The sequence below is a fragment of the Anolis sagrei genome, chromosome 3 (assembly GCF_037176765.1).
Source record: "Anolis sagrei isolate rAnoSag1 chromosome 3, rAnoSag1.mat, whole genome shotgun sequence".
In the NCBI taxonomy this organism is placed as follows: Eukaryota; Metazoa; Chordata; class Lepidosauria; order Squamata; family Dactyloidae; genus Anolis; species Anolis sagrei.
This window is the reverse complement of record NC_090023.1, coordinates 23942219-23960731: the sequence shown is the minus strand read 5'-3', so window position 1 is coordinate 23960731 and position 18513 is coordinate 23942219. Positions and strand designations below refer to the sequence as shown.

At 39.3% G+C, this 18513-nt stretch overlaps 1 protein-coding gene across 1 annotated transcript in view; it reads left to right on the top strand.

The window, feature by feature from the left end:
* The window catches only part of PDGFD (platelet derived growth factor D), a 223008-nt gene that overhangs the window by 152997 nt on the left and 51498 nt on the right, over positions 1–18513 (top strand).

Below are 18513 nucleotides of genomic sequence, written 5' to 3'. Positions count from 1 at the left end.
TACCTTTATATTATCACTTCTATGCTTATTTATGCAATGCTTTTGACACAAAATAAATAAATAAATTATTGGTTCTAGTAAGGGAATAATCTTCATGCTAGCAAAACTGGATTTTCAATTTCAATTGAGCATTCGGTACAAACAATCAATTGAAACCAAGTTAAAACATTATTTAGGGTCCTTCTGCACAACCCAATTATAACCTTATGATTTCATGTTAACTATCATGCCAACACCCCATGGAAACTTGGAGTTTGTAATTGGTGAGGCCCCAGAGCCAACACTAGACTACTCATTGATTCCTACCCATCATCTAAAAGAAGGGTTGGCCTTGAATGCTCAATGCATTTTCCTTATATCCACCACAGTTGCAAAATTAGCAGTCTGGTCAGCATTCCTTTCTGCCATTCTTGCAACTACCATAAAGTAAGTGCCTCCCCTAGTATGGATAGCCTGTCTCAGAGAAGCTGTCATCACTTTCTGGATGCTGAGTAGAATCTATGTAATAAATCACATTTGATTTTATTGCATCAGAGAATCAAATAACGTTTGCATAATTCAGAATTTGGCATAGTGTACTGCAGTGTAATTTTTATTTTTGACAGAGCACAGAAAGGTGTTTTTAAATAGTGCCTGAGGTTTCCAGCATTGTGCTTTTACAGGTTTAACAATCAGTGCAGGTTTTATCAAACGTCTTGTGCTTTTGATGTCAAAATGAGTGTGTTAAATCAATTTCTATGAATTTTCCTTGGAATTAGATTAAATGATTGTAGGGGTGTTTTTTATCCTTAAAAATCTATGAATCTTCTTATGAAACAGCTAAGCCCTCTGCAGCAGATACCATCGTGAGCCAAATAAATAATCTTCAAAACCGTGAAAAACTATTTTTAAAAAATGAAATAAAGTGCTACAAGTTCTCCCTTGAGATAGAGACGCTTGAAAAATGTAGCTACCTCAAACCTCCTGTTTTGATGAAGTGAGATATTGACCAAGAGTGGATTTTAATGTGTCAGTGAGAATCATCACTGCTGGTAATCACAGAAAAAGAATTTTTATCAATGATTTTAAGCACTGGCAGGTTCTACTAGAAGGCTAGGGTGTGACTTGGGCCATGTCTACATAGTCAAAATAAAGTGGATTTATCTCTCAGCTACTATGAGGAATGCAGGTGGTGCAAGTCTGGATTTGCAGGAGAAGTGCTGCATCTAACTGTTAAGGAGAAAATGGGATTTACTTCCTGGAAGCTCTAGCCTGATCTTGGAGTTTCAGAAGTGTGGGGAGCAGAATTGGGCTGAATTCAGTCCAGTTGTCATGGCCAGCCTTCATAGTGAGGATGAGGAGTTGCTGGAGTAACTACAGTAATTACTACTATAGTGTTACCGAGTACTGAATTGCTTTTTCTGTCAATTTGTTTAAAACATAATGTTTTGTTGCTTAATTTGTAAAATCACAATGTAGTTTGACATTTAATAGGCTTTTCATTAATCTCTCCTTATCATCCAACATTTTCGCTTATCCAACGTTCTGCCGGCCCGTTTATGTTGGATGAGTGAGACTCTGCTGTAGTATTAACCACCACATTGAAGTGTAAAGCTTGAAGTTTTTCATAGAGCCCTTCCACACAGTCATAGAACCCAGAATACCAAGGCAGATAATCTACAATATCGGCTTTGAATTGGATTATCTGAGTCCACACTGCCATATATTCCAGTTTAATGTAGATTTTATACAGCTGTGTGGAAGGGACCATAATCACTCATTCCTTATCCTGTGTTTATTTCATTCTGTTTTCTTTTAAACAAGGCTATTGAGTTGCCTTAATTGTTACTAAGAAAGCAGGTTAAAAACCCACTGGATATTTAAGAGCATTGTAAGATGAGCTTATAAAACGAATACAGTCCTTTTTTCAAAAAAGAACAAAACAAAACAAATTAAAACATTGGCTCCTGACCACTGAAAGTTACTGCCCAACCAGAAAGCACCATTGTCCAGAATGTGTAATTATTTACTCAATACATCTCCAGCAAAGTTTGTAGTGGTGTGGGTAGTAACCACTGGGGCATATTTTCCTGGCTAGATCAAATAATAGCAATGTTTTATAAGATTCCATAAGAGCAGAGATCGGCTGTTTCTCTTGTTTTATTATTCCATTGTGGTTGTTAGGGAGGAATGCAGACCCTGAGACTAAAGATCTGAAGAAGCTATTAGGACATCTCATTAAACTATCTCTCAAGGCAGAAATCTGTCTTGCTGTATATTTCTTTCGACTTTCCAGTCCAGTCTTGTTTGAAAAACCCAGACAAATGGATCTTCTATCACTCCTTCAGGGGGAGAATCACAAAGAAAAATATCACCGTCAGGAAGACGTTTCTCCATAGCAATACAGTATTTCCCCTTTCTTTAATACTCTGACATTACTCATACTCTCTCTTCTACCATCCTAAAGAACTATACTCTTTCTCTCCCTTCTCAGTATATCTTTTCTTATCTCAGAGAACCAAGCATTGCCCTAAGTTTATAAGGCAAAGCAGGGTATGGCCCTCCAAATGTTGTTGGACTATAGTTCAGAACAGCAAGGAATTCTAGGAGCCTTGAATGTTAGGAGCCCTAACTGTCCAAACGTATCTTCCTCTATGAACCACCGCGGAGTTTAAGATAATCTGGGGAGGCTCTGCTCTTGGGCCGCCTCCCTCGGAGGCTCAATTGGCAGAGACAAGAGCTTTCTCAGTGGTGGCCCCTCGGCTGTAGAACTCCCTCCCCAGTGATGTTAGATCGCCCCCCTGCCTTGTGACCTTTCACAAGAGAGTGAAAATGTGGCTTTGTGACCAAGCCTTTAGAGAACTGGTGCAACAGATAGACATGGAACAATATGCAATGACCATTGGAACAGCCTGGATTACACTCATGGATTAAGTGTTTAACTCTGAATTTATTGTTTTTAAGTGTTTTAATTGTTTTAATGTACTTTTTAATTCTATTTTAATATTTATTTAGGTGTACATTGTATTTTAGGGCATCAAATTGTTTGATTGTTTTTAAAGCCACCCTGAGTCCCCTTCAGGGTAAGAAAGACAAGGTAGAAATAAATAAATACATATGTATATATAAAAATAGGAGCTGCAGTTCAACCACACTCGGGAGGGATGCTCAGTTCTCACCTTTGATTTAGACCTTTGCTCCACCTAAATCAGGGTGGGGATTCTTTGACCTATAGTCCACATGGACCCAGATCTTTCCAGTCAGAAATAAAGGCTATTTCTGTTCCTGGGCCGGGAGGGGGGGGAGTGATGATTTTCCTTAAAGCAAGGTTCAGGGACCTATTAAAACTTATTTTGCTCAACTCTCCCAAGAAATTTTACTTAAGAAAACCAGATATAGAATTCTGGCTACTTCTGCTTTTATTTTAAGGTGCTTGGGGCTGATGTAGCCCATGGCGGGTCTCAAGGCTGCAATTTGAACCTCCTATCTTCTGGAACAGACTCAGTGATATGTCAGGAGGATTCCAGGCCCTGAGATATCAAGACTAAAACCTAGCGCATAAGGACGATCCCTCATAATATCAGAGAGGGTTTGGTCCTAGTGATGCTATTAAGCATGATACCACAATAACCATTATCTGTTGCACAACATATGACATTTGGATTTAAAAAAAACACCAAGTCCAATCAGTGACGAAATAAAAAACACCCTTTCCATTCTGAGATTCTTCTGCTGGTTGCTTAGAGATCTGGTCAGTCTGTACTCAGCCCTGGATAACATTGCTGAAGGATCTGATACACATAATTCTATTAATTGCAAACTACCTACCACAGAGCTCAGTACAGCTGGAAGTTGACCAAGAAATAGAACTGGAGAGTCTAGAGATTCCTAGGTATGCGTTCTCTCTCTAATTTTCTAGGTCTTCCAGTACAGCTTGCATTACAGATGCCATGGTCAAATTCCTATGAAAGGTTACCACAGAGTCATGCTAGAGGACATAGGGGTTTCTAGAGAGAACACATTTTATCAAAGTGAATTCTGCAAATGTGAAATGCCTACTGTATAGGGTAATGGTTGTAAAAAGTGTTCATACTGGAGAAAGCAGTGTATACACATCAGGGAAACTGTGCACAAAACTGTGTAAGTTTTGTTTGAATTCTCTTTTAATATGTTTTCCCAATTTACAACTGATAGAAATGTTGGTTGAAACCAGCAATAAGGGAAATGTGAAATCTGTCTGTCCCTGTGCCATGTAGAACACAGGCTCTGCTACACCCCAGTGTGAAACACCTTCATATAGAGTCTGTATGATGGATTTACAATATAGATTGCTGTCCGGGAGCTCCTTGGCCCATTTTTCTTAAACAAGGACTGAACAGAGCTTGGACACATTACTTGTTTGGACCACAACTCCTGCAATCCCTAACCTGCATGTCCAATGAGAATTGCAGTTCAAACAAGGGAATTTTCCAATCAGTAGAGTCAACAACCAACTAAGCATGCTCTGGCAATCATTTCCCAAGAGCTGCTTTTCCTCTTTGAATGCAAAATGGGTTGGCCATATGGATTGTAGGGGAGTACGGCACTGGATGATCAGGTTTTCCAATCTCTTTGTGCGTGGTGTCTCTCCTTCAGAAATATGCAAAATCAAAACCAAACTTAGTTCTTAGAGCTTCTCACGCCATTTCAGAGCTGGTTCAGGCACATTTGCCAGGTGCATTTAGAAAGAGATTAAAGACGTGGAAACAGCTTATTCATGCGGCCAATGCTCTGTTATGCAAAAGCCATTAAATACACAGGTGTTTGGCCTCTTCTGCCAAGGCTTATTTAGCACGTCTGTTATCCAGAAAGAAGAAATGATCTATTTTGTGCATTTTAGTTGGTGTTGTTGTTTTGTGGATTGGGGATTTTGTAGTGTTCAGCTGCATAGGTAATACAGCTAGCTCCGAATATGTTTGCACGCATAAAGTGGCCCAGTACTTTTTCTTCAAGCAGGAAAGTAGAAACTGGCTCTACCAATGGTCCAAAACTTCTGGCATCCAAAGAAAAAAGAGTTTCTATAGGCAAGAGAATTCCAAAAAATTTGAGAGCTTCATGTTCTATGCCCTTGTGGATAAGAACCAATAACTGTTGTGATATTTTTCTCAGAGTCAGGAACATGAAGATTTTGGCAGGGTTCATAACCTCCAACATGTCACAGATGAAAGCCATGACATATGTGTTGACAAGACACATAAATGCAACCAAGATAGCGAATGTTATTAATTGGGGACGGGGGAGGAGACAAGCTAGGAGAGGCTTTTCAATTTGCCTTTGCCTGAACCTACTGGGAAGGGCAGGATTTCACCCTTCCTCTCCTCTCACTGAGTTAACTGGTTGCAATATGTTTTCAGTTTAAACTCACTTTGGAGAAACTGAAGTGAATGGAAGATCAAAGGGGAAGGTGAGATGAGAAAACTGAACATTTTAAAAGCACTTGGATGGTTGGGATGGCAGAGGATTAATCAAGACTGTCCTAGCCATCAAATCACGATGGTTGAGAAGTATGGCTGTTTCTGATCACTATTTGCATTTCAGAAAGAGAAATCTTTTTTACACATTCTTTACTAGGCATGGTTTTCATAGTATATTTCTTTGCAGACAAATACTTACCAAACCCCCCCCCCCCTCGGTGCTGTTTGCTGAGAACAAGAAAGCCCTTTCTCACATGGGAAATGAACAACATTTTCCATATCTAAGATTCATACCTCAGATACGAGGATCAAACATTGTATGTTTGATTCTAAAGTGGTGGAAAGGGAAGCTGCTGTTTTGCTCTGTGGTGACATTACACAAAGCTCCACAGAGCAGTGTTTGAGTTATTGGTTCCATAGAGTTCAAGTGATATAAGGGGCTGGTCTGCCTGGTTTTCATTTGGCACAATATATTTTCTACTCCTGTGCTAGCATTTTAATCAGAACTGCTATAAGGTACTCTATTCCATGAGACTGTGAATGGACTTCCCAGTTCAGCTACCTGCCTGGGACATCTGCCATGGCAATGGTGACTTCCACATCGCTAGAACAATAGTAAATCTACTCTTGAATTAAATCTAAACCTGGAACTATCCAAGGTGCTGAATATGTTTATGGGGCTAGTTTGTTTCTTGGACAGCTCTTCAAATTCAATCTGAAATCTAGACCTGATTCACACTGACAAGGAAGCACCACTAATCGTCTGAGTCCAGTCTGTCACTCCTGTATTTTTCATGAGGCCACATTTTTCCACCACATATCTTCATTTTCATGCATTCTTGACAACTTCTTCATGCTCCTAGCAAATTTTGGCCCGTTACTGGGGGTTGTATTATTTCTAATTAGCACTGTCACCTCCTAGGACATCTTGGACCATTACTAAGAGGTGTATCATTTAAGGAGAATTGGGAAGAACAGAAAGTTTGAATTGCAGGGAAAAGAGGCAGCGTGGTGAAATTATTTGAAGATTATACTACTACTGTGGAGACCAGAGTCTGGAAACACATCGATGACCTCGATCAAGTCAAACTCTTTAGACCGCATGGGATGGCAAAGTCAAACTCCTTCTGAACAAATCTTTCCATGAAAACCCTGTGATAGGCTTGCATTACAGATGCCAGGTGTCTTGAATGACTTGAAGGCATGCAACAACATTGCCGGAAAGTCAAGAGGGGGCCTTTGAAGATTAATGAAACATGTCTACTCAGAAGTAAGTCCTGCTGAGTCCAATGAAGATCACTATCCCATAATTGGGTGTTATATTGAAACCTTACAAAATCTGCCTCCAAATACTCAAATAGCTTTGTTTCCTGCAAGGAAAACTTGGAAGCCATAAGCATAAAATCCTAAAGTTTGAAATAGCCCTTAATATTATCTGCACCTGCATTGGGCTAGGAAGTCCAGAAAGACTGGCGACAGAAAAAAAATCCTTTTGTCCTTTGAAGACCTTTTTTTGTAAAAGAATAAGCAATTGATGTGAAAGAATCAATGGGAAAGAGGAAAACTGCCTCCTCCACTCCTCTGCTAACCATCAAGCTGAGGTCAGGTTAAAGGAATCCAAATACACAGTGTTCTTTGCTCCTTATACTTAATCAGCATCTTTTGATCCCTTTGGTAAACAAAGAAATCTGGCAGTAGACCATCATTCTAATCTTTAGAGACCATGGGGAACTGTCAGTATCTGACACTGTTATTATCCTGTTAGAACATTTAAAGATTTTTTTATTAAAAAATACACACACAATCCTTTAAAAGAGCAGTGTTTTCTATATTTAAACCCCCCGCCCCCAATTTTTGTCCATTTTACTCTGTGCTTACTTAAAAATTAAATTGAATCCATTAAATTTAACCCACTCAAAATTCAATGGGCTACAAAATGAAATTAGATTTGTTGTTGCTATGTGTCTCCAACTTATGGTTACCCTTAGGCAAACCTATTATAGGGGTTTCTTGGCAAGATTTGTTCACAGAGGCTTTGCCCTTGGCTTCTTCTGAGGCTGAGAGAGTGTGATTTGCCCAAAGTCACCAAGTGGGCTTTCATGAGGGTATGGGTATTCAAACACTGGGAATTGTAGTCCTACACGCAAAGGCTAATGTGAGTATGCCACATTAGCCTTCCAAGTTTCAGCATTTAAGGATGGTCACAATTTGTTCTGGCCTGGCAGGGAGGGATTCCTCTCAATGTTTTGTCCTACTTCTTCCATTATCCCCAATGAGCTATCCGGCTATCTAGCTGGAAATTATGGAAAACACAATCAAAAACATCTGGGAGGGAGATGCAGATTATGGAACAGCTTAAATGCCACCCCCCCCCCCCCACAATGCATTTGCAACAAAGTGTATTCAGACATCACATCCAAATTTTAGAACAAGCATGTGAATGGGCTTTGAAAACGGAGCCCATATTTTCCTGCCATAACTCAAGCCAGCCTTCCCAACCTGTTTGGATTATCTGTTGTTGAACTACAACTTCCAGCATTCCTTATTATTATTATTATTAAACTTTATTTATACCCCGCCACCATCTCCCCTCAGGGACTCGGGGTGGCTAACATAAGGCCAAGCCCAACGAATACAGTAACAAATGAAATACATGCAGCAAGTAAAAATTAAAATTAAAATAAAGAACAGCAATAAAAACAATAATGTGCAAACAATAAAAAATAACACAATGGGACATAACACTGGGTATGAAATAAGATAAAAATTAGGGGCAAGATGTTAATCAAAATGGGCTGGGCCGAGTGCATAGATAGAAACGGGACATAAGGCAGGATAGGAAAACTTTAACTATTTGTCTGGTGGGAGATACAGGAGGGACAAGCTATGGTATTAAATCAAACATAGGAATAAGGTAAGGTGCATCAGAAGGACAGGTATATGCTGGGATGGTCACAGTATGGGGGATGTTATTCATTCATCAAAAGCAATATTGTCTATTCTGTCTAGGACTGATGACATTTAGAATTCTGTAACTAAATCTAGAGGACTACATTTTTCCTGGGCGTGGTTAATCTATTGCAGATACTTCTTTTGAACTAATAGTACCAAGAAAACAGAAAACAGCATTAAAAATCAGATACATTAAGACAACCAGAGCTTTCTTAATTTAATGGGGATCTTGCACCCCTAACCTCTATGAAAGTGAAGGTACTACTATAAATCTTATTGCAGCTAGTGAAAATTTATTTTTCTCACTCTCACACTAAAAAAGAAAGGAAGAAACTTGTACCCTTCACACTGTCTAACCTGCTTCTGCCCCAATTAAAGATCACAATAATTATTTTACTGTGTATCTAGGATATAATATCTGGGGACATATATATATATATATATATATATATATATATATATACACACACACACACACACACACACACACACACACACATTATATATTCAATTTTATAGAGGTATTGTTTCCTAAACTAAAATATATTTCATTTTCCAGTGAAATACTCTTTGATCTCCCACCTCTGGATATTGTTTCAGAAGCACTTAAAAGAAAAATATCCGCCGTGGTCCTTATTTACAGGGCAGTTTTAAAATGTCACCCTTCAATGTCACTCACATCAAGGGAGGAAGGACTGGGGAATGACCATTTTACCTCGCTCTCTCTCGCACAGTCATTAACCTCCTGTTAATGCAAAAGGGCTGCTTTTTTCTGCTCTGCTGGATGCAGGAGAATCTGCAGAAGCATCCGCTTGCTCATTTTGCAATTTCACTTTAGGCATGTTCTTGTATTACCAAGGAAGCTGACTCCCAAAACTGTCAGTCAGCATGACAGAAGTTCACCAAAGTCCTCTCAAGGGCACCAGATTCTGCACCGAGAGAATGAAATTAAATTATTTGGGGCTGGGCTTCTGGGAATGGTGCAATACAAAGGGCAGAAAGTTACAGCTTTACATTTGTTTTCCCCTATGAAACGCAGGACCAGGAGATTGTGATTTGCAGAGGAAGGTGACAAGTAGGGGAAGATAAGCCTGGCTCTATCATTTAGGCAGAATGAAGAAACTCCTTCTGTCTGTCTGTGCCTTCAGGTTGCCTGTTGACTTGTGGCAACCCTGTGAATTTCACAGGGTTTTCTTGGACAAGTTATCCTCAGAGGTGGTTTTGCCAATTCCTTCCTGTGAAATATATCCTATAGCACCTGCTCTCACACATCCTGGTTTTTCTTTCACAAAAACCAGATGTATGGCCAAGTAACATCAGAGCATGGTCAAGATGAAAAACATCATTAATAAATAAGAACAAATAAATCAGAAAGGATTGCCCAGCAGTTTTTTTTGGTTTTTTTTGTCCAAGGGAAAAACAGGAGAAGGAAAAGAAGCACTTTAAAATGTATGTATATTTAACTATGTTATGATCTGGAGATATCATGATGTGGTTAAATAAATGGGTCAGAAGTTACATCTCATTGATCCCATTGGATTTGAGAGGAACTAATATCGGTTCTATCTGGGATTATGCAAATTCAAAGGAGGACTAACAACCCAAGGCCCTCTTTGAGAGAAAAAACTAACCTAATGACCTTCTCTGATCAAAATCCTAGTTTCTAAGATTTTTTTTCCAGCTTAAAGGAAACTTAGTCTAGGCCAGGAGGAAGTCAGTAGCTCAAGTTAGAATAACTACCCTTGACTTTGGATTCCCTTTTAAAGTATCTCGGGTGGGAAAATTTAAGTGACATCAGAGTTTCTCTAAAACTGTGGTTCCCAAATGTTGTTCCTCCAGCTGTTGTGGACTTCAATGCTCATAGCTCCAGCTAGCCTGATAAGCAGTCTGGAATTCTGGGAGCTGCAATCCTAAACATCTGGGAGACCAACACTGCTCTAAAACAAAGAAACATTTTCAAACAAGGGATGGACTTCCTGAGGGATATCATCCAATATTTGTTCTAACAACCAAATAGATATTGGAAGTTGTAGCGAAGTTGTAGTGAAGCAGCTGGATGCTAGATATAATGACATTTTGTGAAGAATTTGTTTTCAGAATTGGTCCAAGACATTTTACTCCAGAGGATGCTGTCTACAGTTGACCTTGTGTATCCACAGATTTTGCACCCATTGATTCAGCCATCTACATCAAGAAAATCCAAAAAGCAAAACTTGATTTTGCTATTTTATTGAACCATTGCATGGTGCTACTCAAAGGTCTAAGGTCTGAAGGGGTGTCTGAAATGCTATTAATGGAGCAAGCTTGTTATCTGTTGCTCCAAAGAACTGAAATTTCAAATTAGAAGAAAGGAGACTTTGATTAAACATTGGGAATAGTTTTATGATGATACAACTTGTTTGGCAGAGGAACAGATTACATCAGAAGGTGGACTTTCCTTTGTTGAAGGCCTCTAAACCAAGGCTGTGTGGTCTGGGCATCTATAAAGAAGGCATAAGATGTGTATTGCTCTCTCAGATAACAAACCTAGATAAATTTTGGACTTCTCTACAATTTTGTGATTATTTGATTTTATTCTATTTTTCATTTTTGGTTGAAAGACTTTTTTTACATTTATGTAAATGTTTTACACATTTCTCCTAATTTGCATGTTTATTTAGCCAATTGATTTGATTTTTGTACATTTTCTTTTTTTTGATTAAAGTACGTTTCTTTGAATTTTGGGCAATTATGCACAGTTTAGCCATTTGCATTTTAAAATATGCACATAATTTTGTGCCAACTGTATTTCTCTGACATGTCCTCTAAAGCTTTGCAGTTCTGTGAATTCTTAAGGCAAGGCCTTCATTTTCTCATCACAAGTTTTAGGAGGTGTGAAAACACTACTTTTGGTAACCCTGCCTTGTCCAACAAAATTTTTGTCTGCACCAATTTGCTTATTTAAAGGGCATGAAAATTACATTCAAGCTTTTCAGATACTGAGATCTCTTAATAAGGCAAATGTCACGAAGATAAAGACTTGGTCCATCAATTGTGTCACCCCTTTAAGTTGAATTCTTCTTATAGCATACCTTCCAATGTTTCACTGATAAAAACTAGAGTAGCAGAAACCAAACATTATTAGTGTGTCCTCAACATGGAAAAAGTTATTACACAAGATCACACAAGCTTGGAAAGGTGCAGAAATGTGCTTTTGCCTCTGCCAGCTGAAAAGGTTAAGAATCCACTTTCTCTAGTTCTTCTGAGATGGATGCAAATTACTTTTGCACTTTGAGTTCAATCTTGATCTACACTGCCAAATAATGCAGTTTCAGAATTAGATTGAACTGATTTCTGTAAGTCTGCACTGCCATATAATCCAGTTCAATGCAATTAAATTGCATTCTGAAATTGCATTATATGGCAGTGTAGATGCAACGCAACTCAAGACAAATGAAGGAAGTGGGAGGAGGACCAAGAGACTAGGACATTTATGCCTCACCCAGACAGGCCTCTAAACCAATACAAGGTTTCACTGGTTTGATCCGAATTAATTATGTACCCCATTAGATCTGGGTGTTCCTGAAAGGTCTAGGTCTAATAGGGTATGGGCCTGTGGGGACTCATGACCAGGTTGTTCCAGGACCAACCAAAACTACCTGAGGGTGAGTCTCCACAGCCAGTTCTCACCTTTGGGGTGCTGGAGCCCAAAGGTGTGGGATGGCACCCACCTCCTTCTCCAAGCCCCCCCCCCAAAAAAAAACCTTAATTTTTTTAAAACCACCATAGAGGTGGTCCGTCACTCCTCCTGGAACATAGAAACAGTGCATCAGGAGGGAGGGAGGAGGGAGGGAGGATCTATTTGTTGGTCTTCTTCTGAATGAGGACAGATGACATTATCATCAGCATATTGGAGTTCTATAACAGACATTGTTGTGACCTTGGTTTTGGCTTTCAGCCTGCTGAGGTTGAATGGTTTGCCATGTGCCTGATAGGTAATTTCCAAACCATTGAGAAGCTTCCCATCAACCCATTATGTGAATATAGGCCCATATTTACCCCATTCTTATTATGTGTGTATCTGCCTTCAAACTGATCCCATGAATTCCAAAGAGTTTTCTTAAGACAGAACACTCTGAAGTAGTTTGTTCGTATGGATGTATATTCAGAGTATTTAAACCCTGCTCTTTAGCCACAAAAGCTCTCAGAACAGATTAAAATAGTTGATTAAAATAGTTCCCTGCCCTCGGGTTTGCATTCTATAGAAGATAGAAGAAAAGAGGAATGGTGGTGTGTGATGGTATTAAGTCCAGTAGGTACTCAATTTCTCCCAGAGCAGTGGCAGTTGGGATGCAGGGAGGGCCTTTCATCTGCTTCTGCGTCTAGGCATGATGGAGCTTTTCCAGCATAGTGGCCATTGGGTTGGAGGCATGCACTTTCATTTGCTTCTTGGTCTAGACATGTAGGAGCTATGTCTGTCTTTGCTTATCTCCCTCCCATGCCAAGGGAGTGTCTGTTGGGAAAATGATTTTCATCTGCTTCTAAGCCAAGATGTGATTTTGTTGTGTCTGCCTCTTCTTTCAATCCATAGCCAGGGCAGCTGCAGTTGGGATGAAAAAGGTGCCTTTCATTTACTTCTCAGTCTAGACATGATGAAGCTGTGCCTCCCTCTTCTTTCTCAACCATAGCCTTTCATCTGCATCTTATTTGAGGCATAATGAGATGAGCCTGCTCCTTCTTTTCTCATTGTCAGGGCAGTGGCAGTTCCCTCCTCAAAATATAGCCCCCAGTATATTATTTATCTGTGGCAAATGTTCATATTTTCATAAATAGGCCACATGATTTATGCCATTCTTTCATATGGAGGGAGAAAGAGGTCTGGATAAAACAGACCTATTTAAAACCATCTTTCTCACTCTTTACACCTTTTGTTTTTCATAAAAAGACAAATCAGGTTCAAACTGACCTTGACTGTAATTACAGCTGAAAACCTTCATGTTTCTTTGACAGACTTTGGAATATCATGCTCTCTCCTCTATTATAACAAGTGACTATGTCAGAATGGATCAGGAAGCATCCACTACATCATTTCACACTATTATTAACATAGTCATCACCAATAATGGAATTAGAGCCAGTGATGTATAGTGGCAGCCAAGCTCTTCAACAGCTCACAGTTTCTGAGTTTGGGCTATTTAAAGCTCTGGTCAGACTAATGATATAAATCTTCAATTATCATATTCCCAAATGCAAGAATAAATAATTTCAATTCTTCCTGAAAACACGAGGGTTTCTGCTCAATTTTCAAACACTATATTCAAACTTGTGTTTTAAGACCCTCTCACACTACATTTTTATAGTCAACCCGCAGTATCTCATGCAGTTTGGTTCAAGGACCCCTCACAGGTACCTAAATCCATGGATGCTTAAACCACATTATATACAATAACAGGAAAAGCATGTTTCTTATATAAAACGGCAAAATCAACATTTGCATTGTAGATAATTTGAAAATAGTTGCATTTATTTATTATTTTTGGAAGGGCAGGGGATACTTCCAAGCCAAGGATGGTTGAATCTGTGGATACGGAATCTCTGGATATGGAGTTTGATGAGACACTGATGTTCTCAAGTTGAGAATTCTAAAAATACAAATTCAAGGATTCCATTGGATCCATGACAATCAAACTGGAATCATTGTGCTATCACTGTGTAATGTGAAGGGGCTCTCAGCTAGGGAGAATATATTTTTAAAAATGTGCATGACTTTTCTGCACATAAAATTTGTTTGGGGCCAGATAATAGCTGCTCTGAGTTTCTCAGTGAGGGAGAGAGGGCGGGGTATAAAACAAAATAAATAAATATGTAGTTATCCAAAACACACTGATTCTTGAACCAAAATATTGTTTCCTACAAAACACAACCACATGTAGCTTTCCTGCATGTATTTTTCACCAAAACACATACACAGGCATAGTTTGTTTTACCAAAATTCTTTCTGCCCTGAAACACATTTGTCTGAAATTCATAATTTCCATCCTAATTAAAATAAAGACTATCAATCCTATTAATGCGAGTACATTATTTACAATTGGCAAACGACTGGTTGAATTCAGATTATAGGACATAGGATATAGATAGTAATCATATGACCTTTAGGATCAAAAGAAGCCCTCGGTGGCACAGTGGGTTAAATCCTTGTGCCAGCAGGACTGAAGACCGACAGGTCACAGGTTCGAATCTGGGGAGAGGTGGATGAGCTCCCTCTATCAGCTCCAGCTCCAGCTCCTCATACAGGAACATGAGAGAAGCCTCCCACAAGGATGATAAAAAATCAAATCATCCGGGCGTCCCCTGGGCAACGTCCTTGCAGACGGCCAATTCTCTCACACCAGAAGCGACTTGCAGTTTCTCAGGTCGCTCCTGACATGACTAAAAAAAAATCTTTAGGATTTTAGTAGATTGCAGCCCCCATTTGCTCTAGCTCCTTAAAGCCATTGATGGTATTCACAGAGATGCAATCCAACTCTAGATGATTTCCATGTCAGTGGGAAACTTCAAGCGTATGACTTGCTCAATGTCATTTCAGTGGCCAAGCAAAGATTCATATCTTACTCTTCTGGATCACTAGTTCAACGCTGCATACACTTTTTTTGTTTATTGATTTATTTATGACATTTCTACTCCACCTGTCTCACCCTGGAGGTGACTCAAGGTGGCTTTACACACAGGCAACATTCGATGCCTTAAAACACAATGTACACTTAAATAAATATTAAAATAAAATTAAAAAGTACATTAAAAACAAAACATTTTTTAAAATACATTCAGAATTAAACACATAATTCATGAGCGTAATCCAGGCTGCTCCAATGGTCCTTGCCCATTGTTCCAAGTCTATCTATTGCAAAAGTTCTCTAAAGACTTGGTCACAAAGCTACATTTCCACTTTCTTGCGGAAGGTCAGGAGGAAGGGGATTGATCTACTATCCCTGGGGAGAGAGTTCCACAGCCATTATGGTTTAGTAAATTGCAAAAGTAAAGAGAACTAATTTTTAAAATATACCTTTATAGAAAATCCCCAAAAGGCCCAACACATTTCTGCAGCAGAACTTTAAAACTGAAAAAAACGGCACCACTTTGGGCACCATAAATAGCCCAGCAATACTGCTGAGGGGAGGCATGGATTCAGATATATGACGGCTATTATGAGCTGTGTGGATCTAAAGGTTATGAGAAATGATTTTGTTGTTTGTTCAGTGTGTAAGCAGGAATTGGAACCGGTAATATAAACAGAAGACTGGGTTGCTTTGGAAAACCCTTCAGAGGCTCCAAGTGACTGCAGCTGTGCTAAGTGATCATGAAACACAAAAACATCTCCAAGCGAATGGAGGATGAAGTATTTTCCTAAAGGAAGTGTAAAATCGTTGAGACAAAATGAGCGCGATGTAAAAGCCAAGAACAGGTGGTAACACCTAGCCATTTCCAGCCACTTGAAATACTAGGCAGGTGTTGCCTTTCTCTAGTGAACTAAATGGATTCTTGTTTTGATTTTCCTCTTTAGAGTAAGTGGATGATTCAGGGTTTTAAAAATAGTTGTACCCATCTTGAGGGCGGGGTAGAGGAAGTTCAGATCAGCTGCCAGAGTCGTAGCAGGATTTTCATTCATTTTTATTTCCCCTTTTGCATATGGTTGAGAGATTCTAGGAATTGAAGTCCAAAGTGCCAACTATTTCAAACCCTGAGAAGACATTGCAGTGGGGCATACTTAGGGTGCATCTGCATTGTAGAATTAATGTGATCCTGGACTCTGACAGCACTTTAAATGTCATGATTCAGTGCAATGGAATCACAAATGCCATAGTTTTAGAAAGTCTTTAGCCTCTGCCAAAGTGTGATAGTGTTTGATCAAATTACAAATTCTATGATTCCTCAGCCATGTGTCATGTCAAAGTGGAGATGCACCCTCATCTATGTCTGCCTGTATACATTATGTAAAACACATGAAGGAAAAGGGGTTTTTGTCCAATTTATATAGAGTTTTTTGCTTACCTGAATGGATATTTTCCCATTGCCTTCAGGGTCCCTATCAGCAAGCAGTCTTTTTTACTTCATGTTGCACAGCTGGAGTTAAAAGAGAGCATTACCTATGCTGATTTCAAGAAAACAAAATATCTCTTGTGCAACTATGATAATAAATCATTAAAGGACTGATTGATTTGCCAAAGCTGAGAAGGGCATTCAGAACATGAAATGAAAATTCATTATCTTTGCTGTGCTTTTGTTACAAGAGACTCTTGTTCATTTTCTAGTTGTATGCTTATGCATTCTGGTTCTGAGTTGTTTGAATTGATTCTTATAACAATTTATCGTAAGGTATAGGAACATACCCTCTCACTGTCCTCATTGGGCAGAGACAGTCCCAATTAATCCTCTGTCAGACCTCTTTTTCAGCCACTTTTTAAATGACTCAGTTTGTCTTCTCCCACTTTTTCCCTTTGTTCTCAGATTATTTCAGTTGCTGCAAGCCAAGTTCATACTGCTCAAATATACTCAGCAGGAAGGAAAGGAGGCCACTTCCACACAGCTGGATAAAATCCCACATTTTCTGTTTTGAGCTGGAATATATGGCAGTGTGGACTCATATAACCCAGTTCAAAGCAGATATTGTGGGATTTTCTGACCTTGACATTCTGGGTTATATGGCTGCATGGAAGGGCCCAGAGAGAGAACCATAAGGAATCAAATTTCCCCCTTGATAGGAGGCTCAGGCAAAAGGAAACTGCTGCAGCCCCTCTTAGGCCCCTTCCACAAAGCTGAATAAAACCCCACATTATCTGCTTTGAACTGGAATATGTGGCAGTGTGGACTCAGATAACCCAGTTCAAAGCAGATATTGTGGGATTTGTATTGTTGAAGGCTTTCATGGCTGGAATCAATAGATTCTTGTGGGATTTTTTTCGAGCTATAGGGCCATGTTCTAGAGGCATTTCTCCTGACGTTTCGCCTGCATCTATGGCAAGCATCCTCAGAGGTAGTGAGGTCTGTTGGAATTAGGACAATGGGTTTATATATCTGTGGAATGGCTGGGGTGGGGCAAAGAGCTCTTCTCTGCTGGAGCTAGGTGTGAATGTTTCAACTGACCACCTTCATTAGCATTGTGGGATTTTCTGCCTTGATATTCTGGGATATAGGGATGTGTGGAAGGGGTCTTAGCTTGGGTGTTGCTGGGGTTTTATTTCTCATTAATAACATTTGCCATACTGGCCACACTTTGATGTACTGGTTGTAGAGTAGGAAAGATTGTATTATCTCATTAGTACATCCAGATATCTCATAGAGTTGTTCATAATTTTGTATGTAATTAGTAAGATCTAAGTCGTAAATTTTGCATATACGAAACACAATTAAGAAACACTGTGGGGACCACCCACACAAAGCCTTAAGATTGAGAAGTGACCCAATTTTTTTTGTTTGAATTCTGTAATGCTCGGAATCCTATCAAAGTCAGTTTCATTTTCAGTGCATGGCAAAGCCAAAAAGGCTTCCATTCCTCTTTAAATTAATGGCCTCTCAACATGAGAGGAAAGCAGCAGGATGGGACAAAGACAAGTGAAAGACACTGAGAGAGCACAAAATTATGGGAAATGTATTTTGGGAAGGTGAGGACCATCCTTTTGCATGCTGCTGGAGATTTTTATGGCATTGTAAATTAGTTAAATTAGCCTCCCCTCATAAGCAGTACCTAAATTTCCTACTTGACAGATGCAACTGTCTTTCAGGCTGCAAAGGTTGACAGCAAGCTAGACAAATGGTCAGGAACTTACTCCGACCTGGACTGGCTTCAAACTCATGACCTTTCGGTCAGTAGTGATTTTAATGTAGCTGACTCCCAACCAGCTGTGCCACAACCCGGTCCCAGGCATTTTGGACAAGGGATACTCAATTTGTAATTTGCTATTGATATCAAGTAGAGTGTAGAGAACCCAGTGCAATATGAGTTTGTAGTAGAAAGCCAGGAGAGAAATACAGTACTTTTGTAAGGTGAAAAAAAGTGAAAACTTATATTTATTGTTTCAAGAAATATATTTGGGATAGAAAAGGAGAGAGATAAAAGAAGACTTAGCTATATTTTAGTAAAGAGCCCCTA